The sequence below is a fragment of the Saimiri boliviensis genome, chromosome 16, assembly GCF_048565385.1.
Source record: "Saimiri boliviensis isolate mSaiBol1 chromosome 16, mSaiBol1.pri, whole genome shotgun sequence".
Taxonomy (NCBI): Eukaryota; Metazoa; Chordata; class Mammalia; order Primates; family Cebidae; genus Saimiri; species Saimiri boliviensis.
Genome location: NC_133464.1, coordinates 36,937,348 through 36,948,176, shown reverse-complemented (window position 1 = coordinate 36,948,176; position 10,829 = coordinate 36,937,348).

The following is a 10,829-nucleotide window of genomic DNA, read 5'->3' as shown; positions in this document are numbered from 1 at the left end:
TACACATTCTGATGAAGTAAGACATCGTGTTAAAGAGACTCACATGGCAAGGAACTGGGGGTTGCCTGAGGCTAGACACCAACAATGAGTTGAAGCCCTAAAATCAACAGCTCTTCAAGAACTGAATTCTGCCAATACCCATGTGAGCTTGGAAGTGGATCGTTTCCCAGTCTAGCCTTCAGATGGGACTGCAGCTTTAGCCAATATTTTTATTAACCTTATAAGAACTCTGAAGTGCAGGAGCCAGCTAAACCATGCCTAGATTTGTGACCCATAGAAACTGTGAGATAACTGTTTTTATGCTCCTAAGGTTTGGTATGTGTTGTACAGAAACAAATAAAATACACATCTCTTACCTCACCTAACTGGCTAGCCACATGCAGGAGAATGAAACTAGACCCTTTCCTCATCATTATATACGAAAAACAACTGAAGATGGATTAAAGACTTGAAAGTAAAACCCAAAACTATTAAAACCCTGGAAGATACCTAGGAAATGCCATTCTAGACCTGGCCTGACAAAGATTTAATAACAGAGATGCCAAAAGCAATTACAATAAAAACAAAATTTGACAAATGGGACCTAATTAACCTAAAGAGCTTCTGCACAGCAAAATAAACTATCAACAGAGTAAAAAGACAACCTACAGAATGGGAGAAAATATTTGTAAACTATGCATCTGACAAAGGTCTAATATCCAGCATCTACAGGAAACTTAAGCAAATTTGCAAGCAAAAAATAAACAACCCCATTAAAAAGTAGACAAAGGACATGTATAGGCACTTTTCAAAAGAAGACATACATACAGTCAACAAATATATAAAAAGTCCAACATCACTGGTCACTGGAGAAATGCAAATCAAAACCATAATGAAATACCATCTCACACCAATCAGAATGGCTATCAAGAAGTAAAAAAATTAATAGACACTGGTGAGGTTGCAGAGAAAAGGGAATACTTATACACTGCTGGTGGGAGTGTAAATTAGTTAAGCCACTGTGGAAAGCAGTGTGGTGATTCCTCAGAGAACTTAAAACAGAACTATCATTCAAATCAATCATCTCTTTAGTGGGTATATACCCAAAGGAATATAAAACATTCTACCATAAAGACACAGGCATGTGTACATGTAATATAGCACTATTCATGATAGCAAAAACATGGAATCAACCTAAATGTCCACCAATGGTAGACGGGATAAAGAAAATGCAGTACATATACACCATGGAATACTATGCAGTCCTAAGAAAGAACAAGATCGTGTCCTTTGCCACAACATGGATGGAGCTGAAGGCCATTATCCTTTGCAAACTAACGCAGGAACAGAAAATAAAATATCACATGTTCTCACTTACAAGTGGGAGCCAAATGATAAGAACATGTGGATAGAAGGGGAAACATCAGACACTGGGTCCTGCTTGAGGGAGGAGGGTAGGAGGAGGTAGAGGATCAGAAAAAATACCTATTGGGGACTATGCTTATTAGCTGGGTAACAAAATTATCTGTACGCCAAATCTCTGTGAAATACAGTTTACCTATATAACAAATCTGCACATGTATCCCTGAATCTAAAATAAAAGTTTAAAATATTTCATAAGGTTGCAATCAATTTTGAAACACATTTTCCTAGGCAGCATGAGTGACAGAAGAATTTCTTTTTCTTTGATTCCAGATGTTCTTAAGTGCCTAGCTTGTACTGGCTAAAACCAAAGAACAGAATGTGTCCCCAGAAGGCTACATTACAGCTGAAGGGCTTTGGGAGAAGAAATACAGTCTGGAATCTGGTAATTATCCAAATTCATTAACTTGTCTAGTTGCCACAGTTAGAAGAGAGAAATTATGGTTGTTAAGAATGTAAGATTTGGAATCAGATCTAGATTCGAATCTCAGCCCCAGGTTTTATTTAGAATATGTAGTTTAATCTCTGTAAGCCAAAATTTCTCCATCTTTAATATGAAGATCATCCAACCGACCTCACAAAAATGTCTGTGAAACACTTCTTACAGCAGTAAACACTCAATAACAGTTAACAGTTATTACTAAGATGTTCTACAAAACATTCCCTAACCACATCCCATAACCTAGTCTCTTCCAACTGTTTTCCAGGGTTTTTGTGCTGCAAGATAAGGTTTAAAGCTAAGTTCCTCCTGTTATACGAAACGGATCCTGATCCAGACCCTAAAAGAGGGTTCTTTGATCTTGCAAGAAAGCATTCAGGGCAAGTCCATAGATTAAAGTGAAAGCAAGTTTATTAAGAAAGTAGAAGAATAAAAGAATGGCTACTCCATAGACAGAGCAGCCCCAAAGGCTTCTGGTTGCCCTTTTTATGGTTATTTCTTGATGATATGCTAAGCAAGGGGTGGGTTATTAATGTCTCCCCTTTTTAGACCATACAGGGTAACTTCCTAGCATTGCCATAGCATCTGTAAACTGTCAGGGAGCTGGTGGGAGTGTTGCAGTGAAGACGAACAGAGGTGACTCGCGTGGCCATCTTGGTTTTGGTGGGTTCGGGCCAGCTTCTTTACTGCAATCCATTTTATCAGCAACGTCTTTATGACCTGTATCTTGTGCCAACCTCCCATCTCATCCTGTGACTTAGAATGCCTTTACCATCTGGGAATGCAGCCCAGCAGGTCTCAGCCTCATTTTATCCAGCACCTGTTCAAGATGGAGTTGCTCTGGTTCACATGCGTCTGACACTGCAATGCACAGGGGTAGGACCAATGCAGGAAGTTGCAGGAGATTATCATCCCCACTTCACACTGGGTTCCAACAGGCCAAATCTGTCTCCAGTAGGCCGGAAAGCAGGGATAGGAAGAAACCGAGACTCCCTGTTCAACACACATCATTATTAAACAGACTACTCACCTCTTTGCCTCTGCATCCGTCCCTAGAGGGCTGAGATCTCCTTTTCTCCTCACGGACTGACACCTGCACATTGGGATTGCCCTTTCAATGGCAGTCTTTGTCTTTCCAAATGTCTTGCACTCACTGGCCTTGGATACAAGCAGCACAAGTGTGTACCTGCCCAGCCTGCCCTGCTAGATCTGGCATAGCTGAAAACACCTTTAAACCTTGGAATGTATTTCCATTCTCTGATTTCTTGAACTAAGTCAGTGAGATCCTCATTGAATACTGAATAAGGTAAAGAAACAAAGGGCTTGAAAAGGCATTTATTTCTTTAGGTTTTTTTTCAGATTTACAATTAGATTTCCATAAGTGATGGATGTGCCCTGGTGAATCACCTTTCCTCCATTTTAAAAGAATCTGAATCCATTCAAGGTCCCTTCTTGACTGCAGATTCCACCAGTTAGACTGTTTCTACTCATCACAGTCATGCAGTTCTTATCTCAAAACCTACTTAGCAGGCTGTAAAGAGCATTCAACTCAAGCTTCAGGCTGTTTGTGTGATATTAATCCCCAGACTGGATACAAGGTGACAATGTTTCCTGATATACTTTTTCTATTTTTGTACTATTGTTCTATTTGTTGTGTCAACAATCATGTCTCAATTATCTTTTAATAAAGCAATATTAGTATGTTTGGATATGAAAGATTCATTGGCATTCATTCTCTAATGTGAAAAGTGATTTCTATTGTAAATACAGAAGTTAAAATCAGCATTTGAATATTCTATTACTTCAATCATTATTTTCCTTGCCTTGTCTATTAGATCAAAAGGCTTAAGCTTTTTTAGGCATCATGCACTGAATTAGTAGAGCAACACATTTTAAAAGACTTATAATAGAAATAGTAATTAATGTGAAAATTCTTTGTGAACATTTTGATAAAGAGCATAATGAAAAATTAAAAGTGAGTGGTATAGGTAGGATATGAGGTTAACTTAGGCAAAATACACACTGATACTTCTAACAGTCTTAACTACATGAGTGAGATTATGCGCCAGCATTTTGAAAACTTGAGGGAGATTAGAAAAGATGGAACTACAACCCAGATTATTGGCATCCCATACATGATATCACGCATGTATGAATAAAACAGATTTTGCAGCAGGACTTGATACAGGCTTCAAATAATTATCTCATAGAGCAGGGACCCCAAGGCCATGGTCCAGTACCTGTACCATGGTCTGTTGGTCTGTTGCTTATTAGGAACGGGGTCACACAGGTGAGTAGCCAGCGAGCATTACCACCTGAGCTCCACCTGCTGTCAGATTAGCGACGTCATGAGATTCTCATAGGAACACAACCCCTATTGTGAATTGCATGTGCAAGGGATCTAGGCTGTGTGCTCCTTATGAGAATCTACTCATAAATATAATGCACTGGAATCATCCCCAAACCATCCCCCACCCCCTTCCATATCCATGAAAAAAAAAACTATCTTCCAGGAAACCAGTCCCTGATGCCAAAAAGGTTGGGGACTGCTGTTATAGAGAGTAGAAGGAAAGTTATCAGAGGCTGGAAAGGGTCCTGGACAGGTGGGGAGAGCTGGGGACAGTTAATGGTTGCAAAAAGTAATTTAAAAGAATGAGTAAGACCTACTATTTGATTGTACAACAGGATGACTATAATCAATTACTTAACTGTACATTTTAACATAAAGAGTATAACTGAATTGTATGTAAAACAAAGGATAAATGCTTGAAAAGATGGATACCCCATTCTCCATGTGATTATTATGCATTGCATGCTTATATCAAAACATTTCTTGTACTCCATAAATATTTTTGTCTACTATGCACCAACAAAACTTGAAAATTTAGCAAAAACAACAAATAACTATATTTTTGGAAGCCAGACTAACATTCTAAGGGTAAGGGCTGATTTTCTCTATGGACAAAAAAAAAAAATCCTGCTGTCACTTTTTCTGGGGAGAAGCTCATCCTTCACAGGATGGGAAAAGAGAATTCAATGGGGCTTGGATTTGAATAAGGGAACTCTGGTATCCTTTCTCTGGGTCTGGGAGTCAGTATGTTTGGGAATACCAAGGTCTAAAGATGCCTAGAGCATTACTTGAGGGTGAAGAGGAAGGTAAACATGGAATGCTGGCTTCTGTCACATGGATCCAGGCAGGGGGCTACCAGAAAGGGGATTTAAACTTGTTTTTCTCTTTTCTTGTCTGTGCAACCACAGGGTGGTGATGGGAGCAGGGGTAGGTTACGGGCTGACCTCTACTATCCACTAGAGGATTTTTAAAAAGAAGTTTTGATTTGCATTTCTTTAACGAACACATTGAGTTACCATCTCATGCCAGTTAGAATGGTCATCATTAAAAAATCAGGAGCAACAGACGCTGCAGAGGCTGTGGGGAAATAGAAATGCTTTTACACTGTTGGTGGGAGTATAAATTAGTTCAACCATTGTGGAAGACAGTGTAGCAATTCCTCAAGGATCTAGAAATAGAAATTCCATTTGACCCAGCAATCCCATTACTGAGTATATACCCAAAGGATTATAAATCATTCTATTATAAAGACATGCATATGTCTGTTTATCGTGGTACTGTTCACAATAGCAAAGACTTGGAACCAATCCAAATGCCCATCAATGAGAGACTGGATAAAGAAAATGTGGCACATATATACCACAGAATACTATGCAGACACAAAAAAGGATGAATTCATGTCCTTTGCAGACACATGGATGAAGCTGGAAACCATCATTCTCAGCAAACTGACATAAGAACAGAAAACCAAACACCCCATGTTCTCACTCATAAGTGGGTATTGAACAATGAGAACACATGGACACAGGGAGGGGAACATCACACACCAGGGCCTGTCAGGGAATGGAGGGATAGAGGAGGGATAGCATTAGGAGAAATACCTAATGTAAATGACAGGGTGATGGATGCAGCAAACCACCATAACACGTGTACACTTATGTAACAAATTTGCACATTCTCTACATGTACCCCAGAACTTAAAGTATAATTTAAAAGAAAAAAGAGGTTTATCTTACACTTTAGAATAATACAGATTGCAAAACAAAACCAAGTCAGCCATTGAACTCCTGATGGGATTAGACTGGGAGCATTCTAAGGAAAGGGCCGTGTCCTCGCCCCAAGACACATACACACAGAGAAAGATGGCGAGAGAACAAAAGCAATTGCAGCAGCCATGGTCCTCCTCGGAGAAGAAGCAGCAGCAATGGGGAAGTAAGACATATATGCTGAAGCCACGTAACTCTAGTCACCCATTGGTGAACTTATATGAGAGCATATAATTTAACTGCTGTTTTGACTAATTTAACCAGGATGATTCAAATTTAGTCAAGCTATGATTTAACTTTCTTTTTCAATTAAAACTGACAAATTGTTTATTTTAACTTATTGCATTAACTGGTTGATTTATGATTCATGTAGACCCAGGCTGCAAAGATCAGAATTGCAAGGGTAGAACCCCCTAAACGTGTTAATGTTCTTCATGCTTTTCAAGCCCCTCACAGTGAAGGGACTTGAGTTTTTCTCCCTGAGCTTTTAACTCTTTCTGCTGCCACACATCTTCTAGCATCGCTTGAGACAAATTTAAAGAAAATTGGTGAAATAACTATTCTTGAATTTCCAAATCAATCGCAAAGAGTTCCAAACCTATACTGAAGGAAACTGTCCTAGTTTGAATTAACGGAAAGATTAGTGTTTCAAATTTTTTAACATTTATTTCCCCATTTTCCCTGTCAACATAAAATGCATTTAAAGGTACCAAAATAAAGATACTCAATTTTATATGTTCCCATTTTATCATCTCAAAATCCTATTAGAAAAGAATCTGTGCTTCCTGTAATACATAAACAAAACTTTATTTTGGTGTCAACGGTCACCTCAATATCTGTTACATTTGTCACCAACTTACCACTTTCCATTTTGTGTTTGGAACAACTTGAAAGTTTTGTAACAGCTTTTCACCAATCAATAATTTTGAGAGCCTGGTATGTAACAAGCACTGTAGTAAAAGACTCTTGCCCTCATGGAGTTCATAGTCTATGAATAGAAAGACAGGTAAGAAGTAAACAAGTAAACAAATAAACAAGGGAGCTAATTTCAGGAGAGGGCCATGCTATGCAAGAACAAAAAGCAGTTTGGTACAGAGGATGGCTGGGCTGAGGAGCTAAGACCAGAATAATGAAGAAGCTGAGCCATCAAAGACTAGGAGGACAGGTAACCACGCAGGGGAAGAGCTGAAGGTGGAACTTGGTGGTCTGCTCAAGGAAGCATGGAAGGAAAGGCAGCAAATGGTTCCTGGAATAGGAAGGTATGGTGGGAGGAAGCTAGGGAAAGAGATTGGAAAATTCCACATGTTTTAGAATCTTCAATCCACAACTCCACTGATGTCAGAATTCTAACAACATTATTGCACTGGTGTGGCACCATCCACTGAATGAAGTTGGCTACTGTTAGGTACTAAATTATGTCCCCCCAAAATTCACATGTTGAAACTTTAACCTCCAATAAGATTATTTGGAGGTCAGATCTTTCAAGAGGTAACTGAGGTTAAATTAGATCATATGGGTGGGCCCTACTCCAGTAGGACTGGCATCCTTACAGGAAGAGGAAGAGACAACAGAGATCTTTCTCTTTGCACACAGAGAAAAGCAAGTGGGGGTGGGGGGGAGCTGTCGTTCTGTAAGCCAGAAAGAGGCATCACCAGAGACCAACTGCTGGTACTTTGGTCCTGAACTTCCAGCCTCCAGAACTGTGAGAAAATTTCTGCTGTTTAAGCCACTCAGTCCATGGTATTATTTGTTACGGCAGCCTCAGCAGACTAACAGTGTCCACATCACAAACAGATTTAGCAAAATAAGGAGACTTCCCCCCATGTTTATCCCAAATCATACTTGATTCAAGGTAGTGCCAAATTATTTCAGTGGCAGAAGAGGCCTTAAAGATTATCTTCTCAACATCACTCATTTTTTACAAATGAGGAAAGTTAAGGTTTAAAATGAAAAGATTAAAAGGACAGATCAAATTCTCCTCCTGCTGTCACCACCCCCACCATGATCCATGCAAGCTGCTGGTTTGTTACCGGCCTCCTTCTGGCCTCTGACCAGGTCAACAAAACAAATAATGAATCCCATGAAAAATTCAACTGTGCAATCACTGCTGCAATAAATATACAACCGACCTAAATTTTAAAGGGCAATAATAGATTGAAAAACATGTGCATGAAATACAACAGATTACAGTTTTTCTTTAACACACAGAAAATATAAATATATAAGACAAACAGCAAAATTTTCCATCATTAAAGGTAAAAAAGATATCACAGATACTTCCAAAAAAGATATGGGAAAATATTTTTTCATGATGAATAACTTAAGACAACTTCAAGAAATAATGTTATGCTGATAACAATTTTAGAACAGGTGTGATTTTGTGGAAATGATATTCTGAACTAAAGCTGGTTACATGGACTTGGAGCAACCCCTTTGTGGAAAACAAAATTCTAACACAGCAGAAGTCTTAAAGTTGGTTTTATTGCCTGAGATAGATTATTATTCCTGAGAGTTTCAGGAGAAGTAAAATGATAAAAGCATACATATGTTTAGTGAATTATTTTTTAAAATAAAAAATAGAAACCTGTCTATATACTTATACTGTAGGAATAGTTAAGAAAAAAAATATTCATCAAAATAATAAAATATTACATGGTCACAAAATGTTATAACTTTAAAGACTTTTTAGAAACTTGGAAACAACACAGCAGCATAATAGTTGAAAACACAAGTACTGAAATAAAATGAACAATCCAGAACTGAATTCTGTCTCTGCCACAAACAAATATTTCGGTGATCTAAATATTCTCAACTATAAAATGAAAATAGCCAGGTCACAGTGAATATTTGAACATTTCCTTTGTGCAAGTAATGTTCTAAATGTATTACAGTCAACCCTCATTATTTGCAGATTTCATATTTGCAATAGAAAATAAAATTTCATTGTAACCTATAGTGGAATTACGAGGTTCAGGGTTTTGCTTCAGCTCTCCTGCAGAAGTGAGCAGAGGTCGGAGATGCTAGGGGCAGTGCAGAGTACTGCCACATCCCAGCTCGGGGCCAGTGGGATTGGGTGTGAATTTCAACAGTGGCACCTGTTAGTGGAGCAGCCTCATGTAGATCAAAGCAAGTCACTGAATTCTGAACCTTGTTTTATTTTTGTAAAACAAAGAGAACAGAATCTACTGGAATAAGCTGCTTTTAAGATTTAAGATATGAGCCAGGCACAGTGGTTCACAGCTGTAATCCCAGCACTTTGGGAGGCCGAGGTGGGTGGATCACTTGAGGTCAAGAGTTTGAGACCAGGCTGGCCAACATGGCAAAAACCCATCTCTACTAAAAATACATTTTTTAAAAATTAGCCGGGTGTGGTGGTGCACACCTGTAATCCCAGCTACTTGGGACACTGAAGTGGGAAAATTGCTTGGACCTATGAGGCAGAAGTTAACAGTGAATCGAGATCATGCCACTGCACTCCAGCTTGGGTGACAGAGTGAGGCTCTGTCTCATAAATTAAAATAAAAGTAGATTTTAGATCTGAAAGGGGTGTGTGTGTGTGTGTGTGTGTGTGTGTGTGTGTGTACAGCAACACTTCAGAATTCACTAACTTAGCGTTCCAGGCAGCTTTATGGAATGTAACCACCACGAGTAATAAGAATTGACTATATGTGACTGTATGGCTTTGACTTCTTTAACTCTCACACAAATCCTCTGACACAATGTTGAGATGAGAACTGGAGGAAACAACTACCTTCCCAAGGGCTGGGCATACGTGAAGGAAGAGACACAGCTACTGGGGCCTGACACCTCAAAGCTTGGGGGAGAACACCTGGAGTTGGTGCTCAGAGGGTCTACCACCCACCACTGCTGCTTCTGAGGATGCATGAGGCTGGTTTGGGGAAATGACAAAAGAAGCTGAAGGCTGGGGTCTTTAACCACAGATGTAGTTAACTGCCAATGCTGGGGCCACATGTCAAAAAGAGAAAAAAAAAAAAACTAAGAAATTATTTTTTTCCTGCTTCTTCTCTTCCAAGTCCAGATTTCTCTTTAATCTTCCTATTGGCAGCTTTGTAAGCAAACTAGCAAAGGAGTATGGGAGATGTCGTTTACAGAGTCCCAGCTCCAGAATCATGGGGAAGAGTGAAAAAGGAGGTGTGGAGCAGAAAGCGGTTGAGTACATTTAATAGCCTGAGTTCCTTGAAAAGCGGAGCCCCAGACAAAACCTTAGGTACTGCCATTTTGTTAGAGCATTCTGGATCAAGAAAGCAGGAATTAGAGAAAAGAAGAATGAGGCAGGAAAAGAAGAAGAGAAAGCAGCAGCATCTTATCAAGCTGCCCACCAATTGGTATCATGTGCAACTGGTTGCTCTGTCTGCCAGATGCCTATGAACTGTGTCTCAGGAGAAATCAGGGAACACACTTGTTGGGGGGCATTGTTTGTTTTGAGACAAGTCTTGCTCTGTCACCCAGGCTGGAGTGCAATGGTGCAATCACGGCTCACTGCAACCTGCACCTCCTGGGTTCAAGCGATTCTCTGCCTCACTCTCCTGAGCAGCTGGGATTACAGGCACCTGACACTGTGCCCAGTTAATTTTTGTATTTTTAGTAGAGCGGGGTTTCATCATGTTGGCCAGGCTGGTCTTGGACTCCTGACCCCAGGTGATCCACCCTCCTAGGCTTCCCAAAGTGCTGGGATTAAAGAGGTGAGCTACCGCGCCTGTCCAGATTACTAGTTCTAGTCACTCATTGGCCAAGGTGTAAACTTCTCGCACATCCACATTGCCCGTGCATTGGGAGCAGAGCGAGACTTGCAGAGTTTTACTCCTCAAGGGCTGCAGAGAAAGCTCAAGACAAGGAGGGAAAGGTAGATGGT